Source organism: Carassius carassius, chromosome 36 (genome assembly GCF_963082965.1).
Source record: "Carassius carassius chromosome 36, fCarCar2.1, whole genome shotgun sequence".
In the NCBI taxonomy this organism is placed as follows: domain Eukaryota; kingdom Metazoa; phylum Chordata; class Actinopteri; order Cypriniformes; family Cyprinidae; genus Carassius; species Carassius carassius.
The window spans coordinates 13,699,232-13,721,757 of NC_081790.1; the positions used below are offsets into that span (position 1 = coordinate 13,699,232).

General features: G+C 36.8%; 1 protein-coding gene across 13 annotated transcripts in view; it reads right to left on the reverse strand.

Moving 5' to 3' along the window:
* The window catches only part of LOC132117226 (neural cell adhesion molecule 1-like), a 239,123-nt gene that overhangs the window by 201,930 nt on the left and 14,667 nt on the right, over positions 1-22,526 (reverse strand). The window lies entirely within an intron of this gene.

Sequence of the window (22,526 nt, forward strand, 5' to 3'; positions counted from 1 at the left end):
CACTTTGTTCAGGGGGTTCATGTGAATTAACAAAACACTGCTCTGAGATCCTAAGAATCACAGATACACTTCAGATTTATAACACCCATTTAAGATTTCAATGTTTTCACCTGAAAAATTATTTTAAAAAGATAACTCTAAATAAACAAGTGGCAGAACCGAGGTGCCACCTGTGCCGCGGTCCCGGGATGGACGTTACCACAAAATCCCAAATGACTTAACGCTTCAACTTTGAACACTGCGGCGGGAAATGGAACAATTCTTTCATCCTCCATTACTGGCAGTGAACTATATTAACGCTAACGATAGTGGTAGTAATGCTAGTATTTCCTGTCACTGTTTAAGTTCAGAGATTAATCAAGTGGTCGGGATACGAACTCAAAACAAAACAAATGCCATGAATCTTTATTTTTTTATATCGATATTCTGTTTTTGAGAATCGATACAGTATCGCCAGTATCGGATTCCGATACTCATGTGTATCGATATTTTCTTAAACCCCTAACTCCGAACCCTTACAGTGTTGCAAATTATTTTTAGAATAGGAAACACAGATTCACTACTAACTATTAACTAAGAGTGTTCCATGAACAAACTCCTAATTTGCTTCATATTAATAGTTGTTAAATTTAGGTATGGAGTAGGATTAAGGAATCTAAAATATGGACATGTAGTATAAGTACTAATAAAAAGCCAATCAATATGCTAGTAACAAACATGCTAATAAGCAAATAGTTAATAGTGAGAAGTGTTACCACTTTTTCAAAAGAGAAGCTGTGAATTATAACTAGAGCTTTTAGCTTGGCAAACCTTAGTTTCAATGTAGCTCCTCCAAGAGTGGGGCCTGAATCATTGTGCATGTCAGGAGTCTAGGTGATTATTTGTCTCTAAGAAGAAAAGCCTGGGAAAATGGGAGATTTCGGCAGAAAAATCTAAGTAGGGAGGAAGAAAAATACTTCACAGGTGTAGCATCGATGAAAAATATGATTCAAAGCTGCTAGACTCCAAAGCTGGCGAGAAAGCGTTTACATCACTATAAAAAAATATAACATTAATGCCATTTAAGTCAATCTACAAGGAATAAACAGAATAGCTGCTGTGCCATAGCAATACCACAACACTCATATCACACAGTACCAGAAGGTTTATTGAAACAGCAAACAATGAAATCCACAGAGGTAGTGTTTTATGAGAGCTCCATGAATGTGCAGCCTGTAAATCTGGAATAAAACACACAGTTTTTGATCTCAACAAAAGCGATCTGTCCCCGCACACCAGACTCTGTAAACTTCCCCTCTGTTTGCATCAGACGCTGTTTTGAAGCAGTGCCAGCTCTCACAATGACCAGACGTACAAAACAGCAACATTTTGCACTTAGAACCGTTTCTAATTATCTAATTATTCTCAACTCTATATTGGGAGAACAAACAGACCCTGTTCTTTTGACTCCAACCTTTAGCTGTGATAAACTCTGCCCAGATTTCACAGGGTCCGCTGTTTGTGCAGTCAAATCTCGGTAGTGGATAATCTTGTTCTTTTAAATCAGTGGTCAATAAAGAGCTAAACGAGCCCTTCTGCTTAAGCTGACCTCATTTGGAGGTCTGACACCACACAAGAAGCCAGATTTCAGAGAAACGAGATGGGAGAGAGTTGCTAATTAGTTACCACGATTAATAATCAGCTCTGTAAATGAACAGGGCGAAGGGACGGCGAGATATCGTTGGTGCTCTTCAGATTTCAGTCCAGAGTGCTTTTGATAGAACTGTGTCATGCTGGTGCTCCGGCATCTCAATAATTAATGAACTCTGGGTGCCAAAATAAAAAGTTCATGAATGCCAAAGCAAAAATAAAGGATTTTATGAAATATGAGCATTTTTATTAACCCTGCCCTTGGACAGGGAAAATGAAGGGGTGTTTGAAGACAAACTTTATAAAGGCAACACTATCCTCTTTTTGATTAAGTTAATTCAAGATTTTTTTTTTTAAATTCATAATCTGAAACTTTTAATCATTATCTCTCTGTTGTCGTCCAATAAGCATCGCGCTATTAAATAATTTGAAAAGACATCGCAATTATTCCTCTTAGATAAGGGTAATGGAGGTTCTTTAAACAGGCCTGTGCCGATGAATTTTATTCTTCAAGTTACTTACCCAAAACAATATATTCAACAGACTGCCAGCAGCTTAATGGACACACTCTGTCTTACTTATCTGAGTTAAAATCCTTCTCACACTCCAATATCCCTGTCATAATTAATGTTTATCTTCGTATTATGGAGATATGGGTAGATCTGGTCAGTTTGCAATTGATAAATTCTCTATGTGAGGTCAATGATCCTTGAAAAAGTTTTCCACATCAACATCAAGCACCTAAACAGACCATCGATCGAACTTATTAAAGTCCAATCAGACGTTTTCTAAAGTGACATTCTACTTAATTCTCACTTGTGCTGCTAATTCTAATATACATCGTTTTTTGAAATATCTGTCATCATTTATTTACCCTATTGTTGTTCCAAACCTGTTAGTTTCTTCGGTGGAACACAGCAAAGGATATTGTGGCTATTTTATCCATGCAATTAAAGTCTTTAGGATCTAGTGTTGTTTCGGACCCCACTGGCTTTCATTGTATGAACCAAAACATTCCAAATATTCTTCAAAATATAAAAATCCTATTGTCAGCATGTTCTGTAAATCATGTGCAAGATTTGAGAACACAAATAACAGCAGTTTCAAATTTGCTATATTTGGAAGGAGTGATATGAAACATTTGTTTCTTTGATGGATGAAAGCCAACATACTCACCGCTCTTCTAAAGTTTATTTAGTTGAAGAACTTGGTGTACACTGACGCAATTTAAGTCAACAGAAAAGAGAAGACTGTATTACAAAGTAATGGAACAAACATGCACAACACCCTGCTGCTTGCCTACGGGAGGGAGTTCACGCCGGATTTAGCCGGGTGTACACTATGTGATTTTTTTCTGTCCTTCAAGACTGTTGCTTAACAGATTGTACGATATGATCCCAGTGAGACCTTGGTTAAAAGCCAAGGCAGACAGTCCAAAATTCACTGTCAGAAATCCGTTGGAGACTGAGACAAATGGCAATTAATTGGTTAATGGTGAGCAAGGTGGCAAAATTGTGCCAAAAATTTTACTGCGTTCAGTGAGCTTTTATCAATTTCCCACAGTAAGCATAGGAGAAAGATTTGCTGATTGTGTTTTATCATACAAAAAAAATATAAAATGCTCTGCCTGTGTTGAGACAGGGATGGTTGTGATTGCCATCAGACGGCTGTCATGTATTATGGAACGGTTTTCAGGGCTTTCATGTGATAACATCCTCAACTCCTGTCAAGTTTCGCCTCAAACTGCCAAAAAGAGACAGCTTTATGCCCTTTGTCCTAATAGGGCAAAAAAACATTGTGTAGTATGAAACAAAAACAGACCTGAAGACCGACAATATTTCAATAAAAGGTTTTCAATCACAGTGTTAGAAAACTCATTTGAAAGTCTATAAAAGGACTTTGGGGCTGAAACTTGTGCTCCCAAATGGCACAGATGACCCTCAGAAAATACAGAGGATAAAAAGTGCCTAGATATCCAAAAGACCCTGTTTTTGCAATCCACGCAAACTTTATATATTTCTGTTGTCTATTATCCTCTCGAGGCATATCTGTGAAATCTTCAGTAAAGCAGTAAGGTCACTTGTCGGCCAGTAATTTCTGCTGAGACACTATTTGACCCCAAATTTGCTCACACAGCAAATTCTCAACATTAATTCATTTGTTAGAAAACCTGAATGACTCGCTCTGTTCTGTGGAACACAAAAGGTGGAATATCCAGGAATATCCGAGCTTTTTTCAGTATAATGAAAGTAAATTGGGACTGGGTCTGTCAAGCTCAGAAATGACAACAAAGGCATAAAAGTGGTCGATATGACAAAGCAACCTGAAATTCATTCAGTTTTCAATTCAGTTTATTCATTGATCAGCTTTCTCGCTGACGCTTTGAAATTAGTAACAAAAGTTGTATGGACCACAACCATAATAAACAGATGTTTGTCTGTTTGTCTGACACAATCAACATATAATTTAATTGGCTTTTTGTGTGTCTCGTGGCTAAATGCCATTGGTCTCATATTTTATTTGTGAGTTGCAGGAGAAAGAACGATTTTCACTTATAATGACTTCAATTTTTAACCTGTTTGTCACTGGTCAAGCTAATGCATTCCTTAAGAAGTCCATTTGCTTATGACTCAAATGGATGACTTTTATTATACTTTTATATTGCTTTTTTAGCTTGACAGAATTATTCCCCATTCACTTTCATTATGGAAAATAGCCCAAGGATATTTTTTCAAAATTCATATTAAAACAAAGCAAAGATTGACATTCATGTTTGAAACACCATGAGGATGACTTAATAATGACACTTTAAATTTGTGGTGAGCTGCTGTTTTTGTGGCCCACTTTTTCTTTTATGATTGCTACAAAAATCCCTTAAATAGCACCTGTCAACAAGCTCTGGTTTCAGAAAATCTGAAATAATCCTTAGAAAATAGGGTAATAATTTCCATGCCACAATGGTTGTAGCATTCAAAAAAATATCAGGGTCATTAGCATCAGCTTCGGACGAACTAGCCTATATTTAAATCTGTGCTCCTGCAGTAAAGCAGAAGCTATGGTGTGTGTAATGTCTGAAGGACTTAAAGGGCTCTCTTGATTTTGTCTCAATGACTCACAGATGTTTTCTCCTCTGATCCACTCTAAGGATAAAAATGAGGGCCTGCAGAGCAGAAGCCAGTAAAACTGAAACACAGACTACTGATCCTACAATATCCTCAGAGATGCAAAGAGACTACAGGAAAAAAAATGACTGCATTTGATTCTGTGCATGCGACCAGCTTTACAGCGAGCCACTGGAGAATGCCATCGATTCAGATATCTTTTACACTTTTACAGTTCAGAAAATATCTAAATAACAAGACAAAAAGGAATTGAAAAAAAAAAAAAGATTTATAAAAGATTCCAGATGTTGAAGTCAGACATTCATATCTGAAGCAGCAGTGGTTTGGGGGTGGGGGGCAAATAAAAAATTGCAATACAAGTTAATATCCTTTTGGGTTTGCCTGCTATATTTCATTATAGAGGAGTTGGCATGTTACAAGTTTCAGACTAATAATAACCAGTCAGGAAGGATAAAATGTTTTTGATGGCTGTTTACCAAAGGGTAAACCTGACCATGCAGGAAAAGAATATGGCGAAATGTTGATTTAGTAGCCATAATACTCTCTTGGAGGGTTTAATAATGTTAAAGTGAAAAAAAAAATCCTTTCTTCAGTAAACTTCAGTGGAACTTAATAGAAGATATTCTGTACAATGTTTCAATTGTTTTTATAGATACAATAGAAGTCAATGGGATCCGAAACAACACCAAACTCTACTGATTTACTTTGTAAAGACAAAGACTAGGGCTGCAACAAACAATTATTTTGATAATCGGTTAATCGAAAGATTATTAGAATGATTAAAGGAGCTATGTGGAGGTTTTTACTTAAAAAAAAAAATCTTTAAGATAGAGTTTTCATTTGTACATGTTTGAGCCAACCATGATGTAAAAAAAAGAATGACACCTCGACTCTCCACCACGGTTGCCTCTATCAGCCTGTAGGCTCAATTGTGTGTGGAGGAGTCGGGCCCGAATTGGCGCGAAAATTCACAAAATGTGACGTCATGCGCGTTCTCGTCTACTTGGGCTTACAACCGTACGGCACGCCAGCCATTATAGTAAGCAGCGGCAATAGTGTTTTCAAATGGACTCTGGGGATGGAAAGAAGCGACCAGCCTCCAGCACAATTCAGACACCCACGGACACTCCTCGTAAGTAAAAAAAAAAAAAAGAGCGTGCGCACTGAGAACGAGCATGAGACTGGCTGCAGTTCCTCTAACGGCCACTGGTGTCAGTAACGGTTAAAAAATTTCAGAACCTACGCAATGCTCCTTTAATTGACTAATCATCGATTATTTTGCTGATTAATCAGTAATCATTTATTGATTATTCAGCTTTTGCAATTATTTAAAATACTGAGTTATACATATTCTAATAAATAAATTAAGGTAATCACTTCAGCTTTTGAAAGTTATATTATGTAATTACAGTTATACAATACATTTATACAAATAAATATCTTTGGCACACAAGATTAGATGGCAGACTCTCTTATTCACCATTTAATTATTTAATTACCAAAAATATATTTTTGCAAGTCATATGGATAAGAAACAAAATAAAAGTTAAGTGATAATACGTTTTAGTTTGTGGATAAACTAATATTCACAACATATTCTCTTTTAAAATACCTTATAGGGTTATGATAATCAAAATACTCCTGAGCTAGATCAAGCTTTGATCTCTGCAAAATTAACTATAACTTTAATGAAATGTTTTTTCCCCACTAATACAAAGATTTTATCATTTGCTAGCTCCACACTGGAGAGCAGCTTTATAACAGAAAATCAAGTTGTAGATCTAACTGAAAGCGACACTAGCTTTTTCGTGTTTAATAATACTGTAAAAGTGCTTGTTTAACGCTATTGCATGAAGTACTAAATAAATAAACGTGACGTTACTGAACTACAGAGCTTGTGCAAGCATCCACATCTCTGTAATCAGATGCATTTTAAACTGCTGCCTTCTCACCGCTGTCAGTTTTTGATGTTTTGTTATTGAGAGGAAAGCGCGCAGTATATATTTACATATTCATCCAAACACCGCTCAGCAGCCTCAGGTTTGGCTGCCTTTGCTCTGAAGTGATGCTGCTGCATCTTCTTCTCTCGGTGTGCATCAGGAGAGCTGAATTACAGTCTTGTGCTACAGCACCACACTGGTCAAATGGCATTATTGTAGGCTCTTACATTAGGTCATATGAAATAAAACAACTACTCAACAACAAAAATATTTGTTGACAATATTTTATTGTCGACGTTGTCGATAATGTCGACTAATCGTTTCAGCCCTAACAAAGACAAAGAAAACTTTTTAAAAAATTGCTAGTTCATGTGAATTTTATTTATTTTTTGTTTAAGGACCATCAAGGGAACTTTTGTCTTTCTGATCCAAACTTAGTATAAAAAGTATTAGTTAATTATATCGCACTTGCAAACATGGTTTGACTTTATTACATGAGCACTTTTGCTTCTGTGATACTTCTTTAATACGACAAATGCACGTTTTCACATGGATTGAAAATAAACCCCAGAATACAAGCTGGTTATGCAAAGGAATCCTTCGCCATTTCATTAAAAGGTAAAGAACCATGATGGTCCCATCATTTAATTTGAGTCCTCTCAAGCCCTCCGGAAAACAAGGCCATTAAGAAGGTTGACAGGCACTTTAAGTGACAAGAGTCAAATCATTTCCTCATTAAGGCCTCCAAATTAAGCACTCCGCTCAAGTTGCTCCTGTTGAGATAAGTAAGCTTAAATTTTTAATAAGTTCTGAGCGTCTCTCTTTAATATGCAACCCTGAAACCTCAGAGGTTTTATGGAATAATTAGACTAACTAACTGAAAACTTCTAATTCATGTTGGCTTTTTTCTTTCTATACTCACCTGAAATGATGAGGTGCCCCTGAGTGGATGAAGATTTTCGCCCATTAATCACTCTGCAATTGCTAACTAGAGTCTCGGACAAAGTGACGATTTGTAGAGAGGAAGGGTGGCACAAGGGCAGTCATGTCACACAGCAAAGCACAGAAATATACTCCTGATTAGCATGAGGTAGAACACTTCACTGCCACTCTCAATACCAGGAGGGTGGCAACAAAAGCTGTAGTTCACTGGACCTATTGACCTACAGCAACTAATGGTAAAGCCTCCTAACTAGGGCTGCACGATGTGTCGTTTAAGCATCGATATCGCAATGTACGAATCCACGATAGTCACATCGCAGGATGTGCGATGTAGGCTGTCGTAGTTAATCCGTTATTCATTAACTGTACGGGCCAGCTGCTCCCCGGTCCTTGACGAATGTGATTCGCGGATTAATTGCACGGTGTTTTTAAGTCCTGTCAGTTTAACAGGGCAGAGAGAGAGAGCGTGAGAGAGAGCGCGTGAGAGAGAGAGAGAAAAAGAGAGATAGAGAGAGAGATAGCGAGCGAGCAAGCCCCGGCCGCACGCTCACCCGTCTTCAAACAACACGAGCGCTGTCTTGCTTTCTCTCCCTCGCCCATATTAATCAATTGACACGATGGTGTCGGTGTTTAAATCATTTAATCATGAGAATGTAAGTGTGCTCACCCCATTTTTGTTTGTAAGAAAAAATTAGATTAGATTTCATATCGCAATATATATCGCAGAAAAATAAAATATCGCAATGTCATTTTTTCCCAATATCGTGCAGCCCTACTCCTAACCTATTACTACGCGCGAGATGGCAACTGGACTCAATCAAATTGAGGAGCTATAATAGAGCTTTCATTGTTTTAAGTAATTGGACCATCTCTGTGGCTGTCTGAGTAGGCAGGTCGACATGTCGAGTTCTATTAAGAGTTTTAGGACTATCAAAAATAATAGATCAACACTGCACTTTGTGAAAATCTCAACTGTATATATATATATATATATATATATATATATATATCAAATTGATGTTGTTTGAATTTATAAAAACTACTATACATCTATATTTATTTTTGCATAAAAACAGAAAAACACCAGGTTAATTTGGCTATGATATGAGTTTGGGACAGGAGTCTGTTTTCCTAATCAGTGATATACAGGGGGAGTGTCTGGGAAAACCTGCTTGAAAACAGTTATTATATTTGCACTCATCACCTTTAAAACAGGGATGCTGAGGAAACTGAGGCTGACATACATCTTTAGACAGCAAAGGCTTTAGAAAGTGCTGTCAAATGAGGTCTTTGACCCCTGTCATCTAATCAAACCAGTGTAACTCTACAGATCTTGCCCTTGAAAAGTGCAAAGTAAGTCTTATCAGTAAACTGGCTGCACAGAAGAGCTGAGTACACCAAAAATGGACCAGTGTTTAAGAGAAGGCCAAAGGAGTAACTACCTCTTCAGTCACCCAGAAAAGAAATCCTCATACTTTCCTCATAGCATGACTGTCACGCATTCAGCAATGGAGAAAGCAGTCAGACTGTGAATCCCCTGGACCTCAGTGTTCATAGACCGTATGTGTGGCCGTCATGATGATATGATCCTGAAGCATCCCTCTGGAACTTTATAGGACAATTCTGACTGAGAAGACCACACGGGGACAGAGGGCCTGGTGCAAAAGGCTGACAGAGGTCAGATGACTCCGATCGGCCCCTGGAGTTCTGAAGTGCTGATTAAACTCCAGGAATTCTACAGCATTAATATCACAGACCTCCAGCACAAAGTGAAACCCCATGTTAAAACGGAAGCAATCACAGAAAACCTTTCTTTCAAGAGGTTGACAAGTCAAATTACTAGAACAGTTAATACATATTTGAAACAAAATAATAACATGAACTGCTTAAAATGAGGAAGGAGAACGAGAAAGGTGAATATATTAAATTGCGCAGTAAATTTCTAAGAAGAGCTGTACCTTCCATGACAATACTACCGCAATAAATTACCTTTCAAGGAAAGACCCTAATGTGACCCTTTGTGGCCTCCAGGTTACACAACACCATTCCCACTGAGTTTCCTGTGGCGAGCAGAGCACTAGTGTCCAGACAGTGCTGCACATATGTCCTATCAGACTGAAGTCATGCTGATTAACAGTGGTGCAAAGAAAGTTCAGATGCCTTTATAAATGAATTCTTACCGAGACACAAGCAGGAGGATGCCATCAATCTCACCAAGAGCACCTAGAAAGGTAAACATCAACTCTGTCCATCTTTTTGGGTTACGCAGCAGGAACTGGAGCTAGAGCCCTGCAAGGACCTTTAATTTATGCCCTTGTCAGAATTACTGACCCGAGTCTTTTTTTTTCTCTTCTCCCAAAACAGCTTAAACTAATGTTTCAGCTATTCAAATAGTTCAGTTTTGCATGTAATAGCAAAGTGATTATATTTACCTAAATTGTCTTAAGTTAATTTAGAAAAACGTCAAATGGATTCTCGAATCATCACGCCTTGACTAAAATAAAATCTATAAATATAAAATAGTTTAAGCATATGATAATGTTTAAACGTTTAACCTAGATAAATGTGCGCTATATCCAATAGTTTGTGCGGAGAGAGGAAGCTAAAATGCACTTGTATTTTTTTCAGTGGATAGGCTATAATTTTTTATTATAAAGATAAGAGTTATACATCATTCATAACTGTAAAGGGTCTACTTTTATTTATGTGCACTCGCAATATCAACAAAACGTTGTTGTTTAATAAAACAAAGAAAACAAACAATGCATTTTCTGTTGTCTCGTCTTGAACAGGAAGCGCTTCACAAAAATGAACCAAAACTCAGTCAGTACATGCCTCATAGACATGATAAATACATATATAGAAAGCTTTAAATCACCACTTAACGAAATGAAACAAATCAAGAACTCTTTCATTATAATCATAAACCGAATAGATGCACTTCTCTCTAAAGGTGCATCTGAGGAGATGGTGAGTATTCTTTATCTTTGAGACACCGAATCAGAAAACACCTAAGTAAATAATTCTAATATTTCCTTACTATTTATCGGCCCGCGTCTGAACTATGACGTGAAAATTGTCCTGAAGCCCAGCCCAAGGGGTATAAAAAAGTTTGGGCCTGTCAGGCCCGGGCTGAAATGCAGGGCTCTATCTGGAGTATTAGGTCTATTTTTTTTTATAGCCCAGGAAACCTTGAAACCTAGAGCCAACCTAAACTTTTGACTCTGTTCGAAAGAGCACAGACAATCCCTGCAAGCTGAATAGAGCTCTCAGCGTCTTTATCAGTGAGCTTTACATCTTGTATTGACACTATAAAAAACTCCTCAAGCGTTTGAAAAATATACAATATATGAAAACAAATGTATGCATTGGCGTGCCATACATCACTGGGAAAAATTCAGATAGAAGATAACATTTCTGGCAAATGAAAAGGCTGCCATGCCTGACTGGAGAAAGGATGAATTATTGTTCTAATAACAATAAAATTCACTGAGCGTAAATGTAAAGCAATGCAATGCAATGCAAAGCAAAAACAATCTATGTAGAAAAAAATGACAGATGCAGCAAACAAAACCTGCCAGTGCTGCAACTTTGAATATTGACCTACAGGAGAATTTTATTGCTCAAATGTCGACTCTGTATATATATTTATATACAGTACTGTGCAAAAGTCTTATGGCCCCTATTATTTTCACCAACAAAAAATGGTTTTAGGTCAGTTATTTCTATCTTTTGCTGTAGTGTGTCAGTAGGAAATGGTTACATTCGTAACCTGAGACGTTTTCTTTGCACACAAAAAATTGTCTTGTAGATTCATAAAATTGAAGAAAAAATAAAAATGAAGGTCCTACGGGTTCGGAACGACATAAGGATGAGTATTTATTGACAGAATTTCCATTTCTGGGTGATCTATCCCTTTAAGACTCCATAGATTTTTCTTCATGTGCACTTACTGTTTGCTGGGTTTGAGGGGATTAGGTCCTAACTAATGTCACTCCAGTACACAATAGGACAGCAAAGAACATTCACTTCAAGTTCAGTAATTATCCTTTTGAGACCTTAGGTACGCTCTGTGTCTTCCAGTGAGACTGATAATGGACGATGTGTGACAGTGTTGTGACAGCGATGTCATGGAACAGAAATGAAAAGCTAAAATGGCTAAAATGTGAACACAAGGGGAGGCATGTTTACCACCGGCAGTCTCACCAACAGCTGCATGAAGACCGTCCTTTCCACTTGCTTTTTAATAGTCGTCTTGTTGTCCAGGCCCTTAAAGGCATCCTTATGTAGTGTTCTAGCAGCACAACAACTGCTGAGGCAGTGGACAGACATTTGAGAAGGGGTTTAGAATATCACTACTGCTTTTACACAATGCATTTAAATTCTGTAAGCATAGTAAGGACAGATAAGCTGACTATTTCTCTGACCACAAAAGCATTTGACATTAGCATTCCTGCAAATCTGCTGTCTGCCGTGGCTGCACGTAAATATATTTAAGAGACAGTAACATATCGTAAAGATAGTGGACACTAACACATTTTCTATGTTGCATTTGGCAGCATTTTTCGCACAGCAAGCGAAAACCCACCTTGGTATGTGGATGGCGTCCAAAAAAAGTAAGTATACAGTACATGTGCCTAATTCCTCTGCAAGGAGGAAAATTGTATCTGCACAAAAAAAGTAACACAGATAGAGACAAAGTGATTAAAATAACTGTCTGAACATGCAGCACAAATAATCCAAAATCTTCAAAACATTCCAAAATGCAACTTAATCTCCTCCATCGCAACTGTGGGAGCACTGCCCTCCCTGTATATATATTCACAGGGACCATAAACACATGCCGACAATCAGTTCCTTAACCACAGACAAATTTGCTCTCATATTCAATCTTGGTGAACTAACGTTGCTAAGTGACGTCTTTAGAATATGGACTCTGCTTACACAAGTCTAGACAAATAAGCCATCCAATTCAACCGGGTGAGTAACTCTGACCCGACAACTTTATTGACGCTTCAGGAAAGTAATCTACATGTAGAGGGACTCCAGTCAAGCGGTCTAAAATATATAATTGCTTAAAGATGGCCAGAATCAAGTGCTTTATTAGCGTACAAAGATAATGAAACAGGTATGAAAAGAAACAGGAAGTCATGGTTCTAATCTAAGAGATCTAAGAGATGCTTTTGAATAGGTTATTAGTAAGATTGCTAGTAAGGTTAAAATTAAGCAAATTTCAGTTCAGTATACAATGCGTTGCTATTTAGCAGTTCAGCAGCTAAAAAACACAAACATACAGGGGTGTAAAAAGGCACTGCTAAATTTGAAGTCTTTTAAGAATTTAAAGTCATAATATTATAATAAAATAATATAATTTCCCCTGCCTGATTTGAAAATCCATCATGTTTAATCAATGATGTCAATTTATTATTGTTATTACAATACCAGGGGCTGGTCTTGCACCAAAGCCGACATTTTGATATCCAGCCAACCCCATTCGCTACACATGAAAGCAGTTTAGAAGAAAGTCTTTACTGTAAGCCACTGTTGCTTATGCACACAGCACACTGTCTTCTTATGTACATGGTTAAAACTGTCTGTGCGTTTTATCCCATTTAAAGAATAGATAAATAATGTCCTCGATTATTTCTGCTCTCCAAGCATGAAAAGTTAAATAGTAGAGTTCTTTTCAGAGCATGATAACAGAGACTATTGTAGACTATCATCTGCTGGAGAAGTTCAAATCCCAAAGCACCAGAACTCCAAAATACATGTGGTCATAAAGGAACAACAGCCATGAAAATGTCATTACTGGTGGGGGCAACCCACTGTGACCCGGAGGACCAATGGGCTGCCATTTCCAGAGGGAGACCACGGTTAACAACGGCACGCAAACACAAAAACTACTGTCAGAGAAGGAAAGCGAGAGATCAGGGAGAGATAGACACAGCAGGACCACTGGGAAATCAGACTTCTCTAGTTTCTTTGTATATTTCTAACAGAGAATAAATGTCACCTCTCAAAAACAAAGCGTCGTCAAGTTAAAAAAGTAGCTGCGATTGAGGCAAAACCAGCTAGTAATTCCCAAGGCCGACACAAAAGCGCAAATCAAAAATAAATCCGGTTAACAATTGTTAACTTTTCCACACAATCCAAACAGGCTGGCCACAGGAATACAGCTACGCTCCCTTGGCTCGCTTTCCAGAGCAAAACAATTGTGGCGGGAATTTGAGCCGCAAGACCACACGAGGAGCTAGCATCACACGTTTGTGGACTCCATTATCAGCACACCTTGAGCAGAATACGATCTATTCATCTCACGGAGAACATTTGCGAGGTGTTATTTGTGTCATAACACTATATCTACATCCACAGCACCAGCAGTTGCTAAATGGACCATGCTAACCACCTAAACCTTTGCTAATATGGTTTGACAAAAAGACACTACTGATGACTGTGAGTGCTGATGACTCACAGCTCCTTTCCCTATTGTTATTCCTCTGAAACCAGGTTAAATCTCATCTGGAGCTCAAGCATTTAATTTCTCTGCTCTGTTTCTGCTGTGAATGCTTCATCACATCTTCTAAAAGTGGAGTAGAGTCACGTTCGCTAATCTCGCAGGGGAGGGGGGTGAGCTGTTTCACTCTAACCTTGACACATTTTCCTGTTTTCTCCTTGTCGCTATTTTAGGAGTGGAGCGAGAAGATAGGACAGAACCTGATGCAGTACAACACTCCTGGGAGAGATGAAAAAAGGTGGTAAAGAAGATAGAGAACAGAGCCACACCTACTCTATCACATCCTACGGGGTTGCACCAATTAGATTAGTTCTGCCATGCTGGGTTTACACCAACTAGTTATGGATCACATGATGCATCAGTATTTCAATTCTAGCCGGTAAGTATTTTCATGCTGCAAATGTTAAATTCTATACTATTTGGTTGCATATAACTCAAATAAATCAATTATTTCAATTATTTAACATGCATAGCATCATTGTAATGTACAACATTAAAATAAATATTCATTTTGAAATTTGTCAAATCTTACATTATTCAAATATTGGGGTTCTGAAAGATTTCATTTAATTGATCTAAATGTAAAAGTCATGAAAATGAGCATGCATAATTAAACATCAGAGATGGCCTGAGCTCACTGGAGGGCCACTTTCCTGCAGGGTTCAGCTCCAGCTTGCTCCGACACACCTGCCTGGGAGTCTCTAGTATTCCTGAAGACCTTGATTAGCTGGTTGAGATGTGCTTAATTAAGGTTGGAGCTAAACCCTTCAAGAAAGTTGCCTTCTAGGAGCAAAACTGGATGCAACTGTACCACTGTACTACTGTACCAATCAAAATTTTTTAGCAAGGATCCATAAACTGATCAAAAATTGAAACATTTTAAACAAATGCTGTTCTTTGGATTTTTCTGTTCATCACAGAATCTGTTTTCAACTTTGATAATAATAATACGAAATGTTTCTTGAACACCAACAGTGTATCTATTGTACTAACAGATTATTTAAGACTGTACAAATAAAATTGATATCGAATGAGGGTAGGGCCATATCAATGGTAACATTCTAAACATACTAAACTATAAAATGACTGTAAAAACCAACAAATCTACAGTTAAAATACAGTATATGCTTTCACAAAATCCAAGTTTTATAAAATAATAAACCTCACATTTCAGTATTTATTTATTTATTTATTTTGTTAAAAAGAGTGAGTCAAAAGTATAAAAGGTTACATTAAAATTAATTGAAAATATATCTTATTACCTTAATCATTCAGATTTTTAAAATGCACATTTGTTTCGTTGATCCACTGGTTCACATTTACAACTCTGCGTGCATTCGGAATTAAAAAAAAAAAAAACTTTTCTTGCAAGCTGCATAAATATGTCAATGGAGATATTGTTAGCCACTCAGATATTCTCTCACAGAATGCTGATGCTGCAAGACATTCGGTGAGTCATTTCAAAAGGTAAACAGTGACCCGCTGAGTACGTTTTTCTGTAAAAATGTATTTGTGCAACTGTATCTCTGTTGTACTTCTGATTTTCCAGCAGTGTTAATATGCTCAGTTTTTCTGATAGACTCTGATCAGCCTTACAGGACACCAAATTGGTGTCATTTGATTAAGCCAGAAAACTTAATTAGTCTAGACACAGATCGCATAGAGTGTTTGTGGATAAACCACTCATCAACCTCAGATTTGATAAGACGATGATTCAGACCCCCAGATCTCCACGCCAAGAGATGGCAGGCACAGTCCTAATTCAATAACCGTCTTACCATTTATCCATCACAGAGGCGTAACAACCATAATAGCAAACAGATTTGCACATTTCTAGGGGAACACAAAAGACAGAAACATCCTATCTCAGAATCGTACCTTATTCATTTAGTAACCATGGTTATTTTTTGATTTCTAGTCTCAGAACTGAAGACTTGTGAAGTTTCTGTAATACATACATCCCTTGGTCTTTATCATAGGATGCTGTTGTACCCAGCAGGCTTCCTAATTTGGTTAACCATTAAGACTTTCCTGATCAGAAGCATCCCATGATAAAGATCAGGATCTTCAACCAGCTTAACCAGCCAACTTTTGATTTTCAGTGACTAACCAGCAAAAAATTTGTTATCTATATTCTAACGTATTATTATAAAAACTAGAAATAAAAACCTATTTTATTTTTACCTGATATGGGTATCAATATTATGTTTATTAATTTTTATAACCTGCCACAGAAAGGGGATTCTATTAAACCTGAAAAATAAACAAATAAATACATAGGCCCTGATATTATCTGCTTCTAACAGAAGCCAAATTAGACCAATACTGACAAACCAAGCGGTGGATACTGACATAGTTACCTATATATCTTGAAAACCCAGAAATGTCAATGTTCGTCTTTTTTGGAAGATAATCAATACCCATGCCCTAATATGACATTTCTAAACTGCCTTAAAAATTGTTTCTATGCCCCGATCCAAAAACAATTCAGTTTCTCTCTCTCTCTCTCTCTCCGACTTCCTTGCTCTCTGCTCCAAATCTTTAGTTTTGTTCTTCTTTTTTCCAGCGCTTAATAAAGAAAGTTGGAAAGGTTGCTGCTGTGAAGTGGACTTGAGAGCGAAAGATAAAGCCAGAGCTAAATGTCTGAGGGCTGACTGTATCTTCTAATAACAGGTAGCGTGAGAAGCCAGGGCAAATAGGCCCACTGACTAATGCCCGAGAGAGTGTGCTGTCCCTATGAGACAACTCCACGCACACTCAGAATGTGCAGCCTTCGCCAGACAGCCACTGTGCCGCCACTGAGCTTTCTCGCTCTCCAGAGATGCTCCCAAAAGGCAGCCATCTTGAATGAAGAGGAATCAAGCATACATAAAGTTAACAATATACAAAATAATATTTAAACTGCATTAAACAGTCATATTTTAGAAGGAAATTAAATATTCAAGAAAATTATGTAGGGAAGGACTGAAATTGACAGACTTTAAAAATAAAAATATGACCACATTATCATACTATCCTCACATTATAACATTACAATATCATATTAACAATAATAATAATAATTATTATTATTATTAATAGTAGTAGTAAATAAAGTGGGTCAATTTTGATTCCCAGTGTTTTTAAATCTCATTACATATTTTTAATTTTTATTTTTTAAAGAAAAAAGGATAAAAAAGCCCAGCATTTGGCAGGTTCATGCATTATTGCTCACTGTGTCAAAGTCCAGTGTTTGGTTCATGTCCCCCCTGCCCTGCCAAGCACAGTGTGTCGTAGGTGAGGTTTGGTGAAAGGCTTTCAGTCCTGTGGGGTCATGACTCGAGTCTCGCACTCTGCACTAGCTCCCTGCAGAGCAGCCAAAGTTAATCTCTCCGAGGGCAGACACCAGCTAGTCTGGCGCCAAGCCATATGCCACAGTCTCACCTGCCACTATCATAACCACAGAGCTGTTCCTTCCTTTACCCAAAGCCACACCTAGACCCAGCAGGAGTCCCTGTCTACACGCCATCCAAGACGCAGTCGATGCTCTGAAAAAACAGTTAATTATTCATCCGCACATAAAGTCTGTGTACTCTCCAGGCACTGGCACAGAAGCACCTCTGCGTATCGTGCAGGTTAGCTGGCGCCGGCAACATGATTCTTGAGGGAAGTGGTATTTCTCTGCTTATTTAATGCATTCTGTCTACAATATTTTATAGTGTGCAATGTTTTCCAGCAAAATGTCAACAGCGATGCATGTTTTTGTTTGAAACTGAGCAGGTAGATTAAGCACTGCCACTGCTTGTACAGCTGAATTCTCCAATCACACATTCCATATATTCGTGTATTTTATCTCCAGAGCAACAGGGATTTAAGGAGAAATATACTGTATAGGGATATGCCGGTATCTAATGCTTTTATCACGGTATACGGTATTATCACGGTAATGAAATTTTGTTTTAAAAAAGTGGTCATAATACAGTTTAACAGGTTAAATAACTTTTTTTCTTATAACAAAAATAACTAAACATTTAAAACAAAGCAATACAGAAAAATATATAAAAGTTAAATGTTTTACACATTAAAGTGCAAAAGAACTATAAAAACCAATAGGTATCACTTTTAAGACCTCATTAGTTAACCTTACTTGATTTTACATAAAATACAGTGCAATACATAAAATATGGTGTAATCAGTTTGGACATCGCATAGTGCTCATTCAATAAATGCACAGCTAAACAATGAGCAATAGCTACATTTGCTATAGATGTTATTTATCTTTGTTAAAAAATACAAGTCTTAGTTCATGTTAGCTCATTAAATAACACAGTTGCAACTTTCAATTTTAACAATGTGTTATTAAATATTGGAATACCTAAGATTAATGAATGTTCAGAATAATTTTTTCATTGGCAGTTTATGTTAAACACTTTCCAACAATATCTAGGGCATTTAGACAAGATTAAAACATTTTTTTTTAATGTTTGACGATAAATAGCCTATTAAGTCTAAATATTTCAGTAGTTGGCTCTGTAATAAACACCATAGGGAAAACACAAATCTAAATGGTTATTTAAGATTATTTTTATGTTTACAGGGTAAGGGCTGCATTTAGCGCCATCTGCTGTCAGAGAGTGAATGTGCTTTCATTTAGCGCATCTCTCACATGTTCCTTCATGTGCTTCTCATGCGTGCTTGTTTACATCAGAGCGCATTGCTCTTTCAAACAGCATACAGGTGTTGTGCATTTTAAGCAGCTGATGGGAATAATATTCTTAAAATGCATTCCAAATTCTGAATAATTTGTAATGTATATTTATTCACGGTATTTAGAAGTGCCCACGATAACAATATCGTGCATATTAATCACCGCAATATATCGCATTACCGAATACCGGCACAAGTCTAATACTGTATAGATTACAGAGGTGTAGGAACCAATGTACCTTCAAATTACAAAAAAAAGAATAAATGCATTTAAAATACAGCAATTTCAGATGACTTTAATATATTAAAATAAAACCATATATTAAAAAATATTTAAAAAATAACGTTTAAAATAAATATCATATAACAAAAATAAAAATATATAAAAAATATTTAATATATTGTTTTTATTAAAAAAAATATATATATTATTATTTTTATATATTTTATAATAACAACAAGTTAAAATACAACAGTTATTATAGAATACAGAATATTATATACCGGTAGTTAAAATAGAATATTCAGTCAGATAACATAGGATTTGATTGCTATTAAAGAAATATCTATGAATTGGATGTGTGTTTTTGTGATATATATTAAGTTCAGTTTCAGGTCATTTTTATAATAAACGCTCAAAATTGCATGGAAAAATATTTCACACACACACACACACACAAGTAAATAAATATATTAATAATATATTAATTGTAGATATATAGAATTGTATATGTTATATCAATAATATAAAATAATATATATAATATATATATGTGTGTGTGGGTGTGTGTGTGTGTGTGTGTGTGTGTGTGTGTGTGTGTGTGTGTGTGTGTGTTTGTGTGTGTGTGTGTTATGGTTATGATCTGTTTTGGTTTAGTTTTCTGTAATTCCCTTTCTCTTGCCTTGAATGTTTCTATGGTTTTTGATTAATTTTCTCATTATTCATTATTAATTAACTCCCTCCACCTGTTTTCCCCTCGTCAGCTGCCTTATTTAAATTCTCCTTCCTGTTTGGTATTTGGTCCATTCTCGTTTGTTTATCTGATGTGGATTTATTTACCTGTCTCCTGGATTTTCTAATTAAAATACCTCTCTGTTGCTCTCCTTTGTCCTCATGTGTTTGTACCTCACCAGCCCATAACTATATAAATATATGTCACAGAATGTACATGCATTACGAACAGTTTTATCTTGCCTTTCAAAGTCAGAGCTAAACAATAACTAATGTAACGGTGTGACATTTACAACAGCATCTTCTGCTTAAAGAATGATGTCATAAGTCCATGGAGCCAGCATGCCCACATGGTTACTATAGTTACCTAGAGTCACACCTACACAGCAGCATCCACACTCCCACACACAGCCACACCTCCACACAAACAGATAATGAGCATCACTGGATACCGATTAGAAACCAGGAGCACAAATGCGCCTAATGACACCATTGAATAAAGTACAACCGTGGAGTCTTCTAGAGAAGCTTTAAAGCCCCCTGCCAGCCAAGGTATAAATCGAGGGTCAACGATTAATGAGGTTATTTGTGGTGAGAGGCCTGTGTGCTCTGCAGACCAACCCTCTCCAAGTCCATTAGAGCTGGACTTCTCTAATGACAGATTACAGACAAACGACGCTGTTTGTTTTCAAAGGTAATAAGCTTAGGTGGACACGACAGTCATTCTTAATCTCCTAGCTATCTATTATCACTCTGAAATGGGAATGCTGTCTTTTTATATGAAATGTGAGATGTCAATATGCTGTGGCATTGACAAAGAGCCAGTGATCAATCATGGGAGAGCTGCATAAAGATGGTTTTCTTATCCAGTGAGAAAACATGCACATAAACTACAATGGAAACATTTTTACCAAATAAATTCTTTAACGCGAATCAAAAAATCCATGTGACTTTGCGACGGGACAGAATGCAACTGCTGATCTCATTGCACAGCATCTGAAATGCTAGTTTTGCCATTCTAAAATGCTTTAGCTAATTCTCGTCAAAGTGCTTCGTCATAACTCCAAGTACTGCGTTCCCAAACAGCAGGCTTTCAAAATAAGATAACATGACCAGGTTTCGTTTGTGCTTTGAAGCTCAGAATTCTTTTAATATAAAAATGAGTGCCTTCTCCTACTGCAGCAAATCAAATGTTTCTGTGACATCTAGTGCAAGTTAATAAGGATGTGATGATTTTGTTCTCTTCAACCCATTAGGTGGAAACGGTGATTTATTCACAAATGTTTTATGCGATATTCCAATTTTGTGAATAAAAGTATATAGCTTTGGATAGAAACATAGCCATAGATTCCTGATGAGAGTTTGTTTTGTCTAAATCTGTAATGGATGGCAATTCATTTTTAACCTCACGTTTTTTGGAGCTCCAGTTATTTTCATTAGCATGTGTGCCCAATCTGGTGGGCCAAAAATTTCGCTGATGAACCAGGTAATCAAGGTTGGAGCTAAACTCAACAGGATGGTGACCTTCCAGGAACAGGACTAGACACCCCTTGATTAAATAATGGGGGTAACATGTAAACTTGTCCTATCTCCAACTTCATCTGGTAAACAAATAAATTAAATAAAACATAAATCATATGGTTAATATACTGTAAAAACAAACAAACTAATCAAGTCCAAACTGCTATAACTGTCCTGAGCGTGTTTTTCCGAGATTTTTGGTTGCATAACTGGAATTAATCAAAAATCTTTTCTACCATCTTAGTGATCTGTATCTTCAAAATCCAGTATCTACATTTCTAGAAAACATCACAATCCATTTCAAAGGAGCCCAAGAACACTAGAGAGGAAATGGAACTTTTCTTCTGGTGCAGTCTTCTCAATGATGAAACAGTAAAGTGAGTGTTCAAACACAGCTGCATCCATACCCTGAGCCCTCTTCGGTCCCTCAGTCCCTCTTTCACTCGCCCCTGGACACTTGCCTTTTATCTGCATACCCCCCATTACAAAGAAATGCACAGCTGTCACTTTGTTGCCCAGAAACATAATACCTATGCAGACGCTGTTCAGTCACAGAGTGGATGGGTTGGTTTGACCATGAGGTCATCTGGTCTGTGAACAAGACAGATTTCCCTGATGCATTTCAGCCAGGCAGCCAAATCAACAATTTGGTTAGTGGCTTAATTTCGTTTGGCACAATAAAGGGCTTATGGATGAAATGCTGTCATGAATAATAGAATAATGATGATCATATCATGAATCACAATGAAACCTAATACAAGAACAGCCTCTCCAGTAAGGCTGGGTGCTATATTAATATTTTATTCATAAGATTTGTTATATTATTTTAATTATTAAAAAAGTAGTTATTTAGCTTTTTGACAGCATTCACTATATATTTGTATTAATCAGTATGTTTTGGTGTAGCTTAAATTCTGATTTTAACCAATAATCATTATGACCTAATGGCCATTATACATACAAAAGTGATATAGCAAAAAAATGTTAAAAATAAATTAAGGCTTGTTTTCAGCTAGTGATATTTTATATAATACACATTTATTACATGTCTTCAGCATACATTTGAACTTTTTTCCTCAAATGAATCACTGAATCAGAAAGAGAATTGATTTAGAAATGGATAGTTGGAACTGATTTGAAATGATCAACACTAACACCATTTTTATTACAAGACGAGGATGGATGATGAAGCAAATCTAATGAAAGGCTCTTTAGGAAAT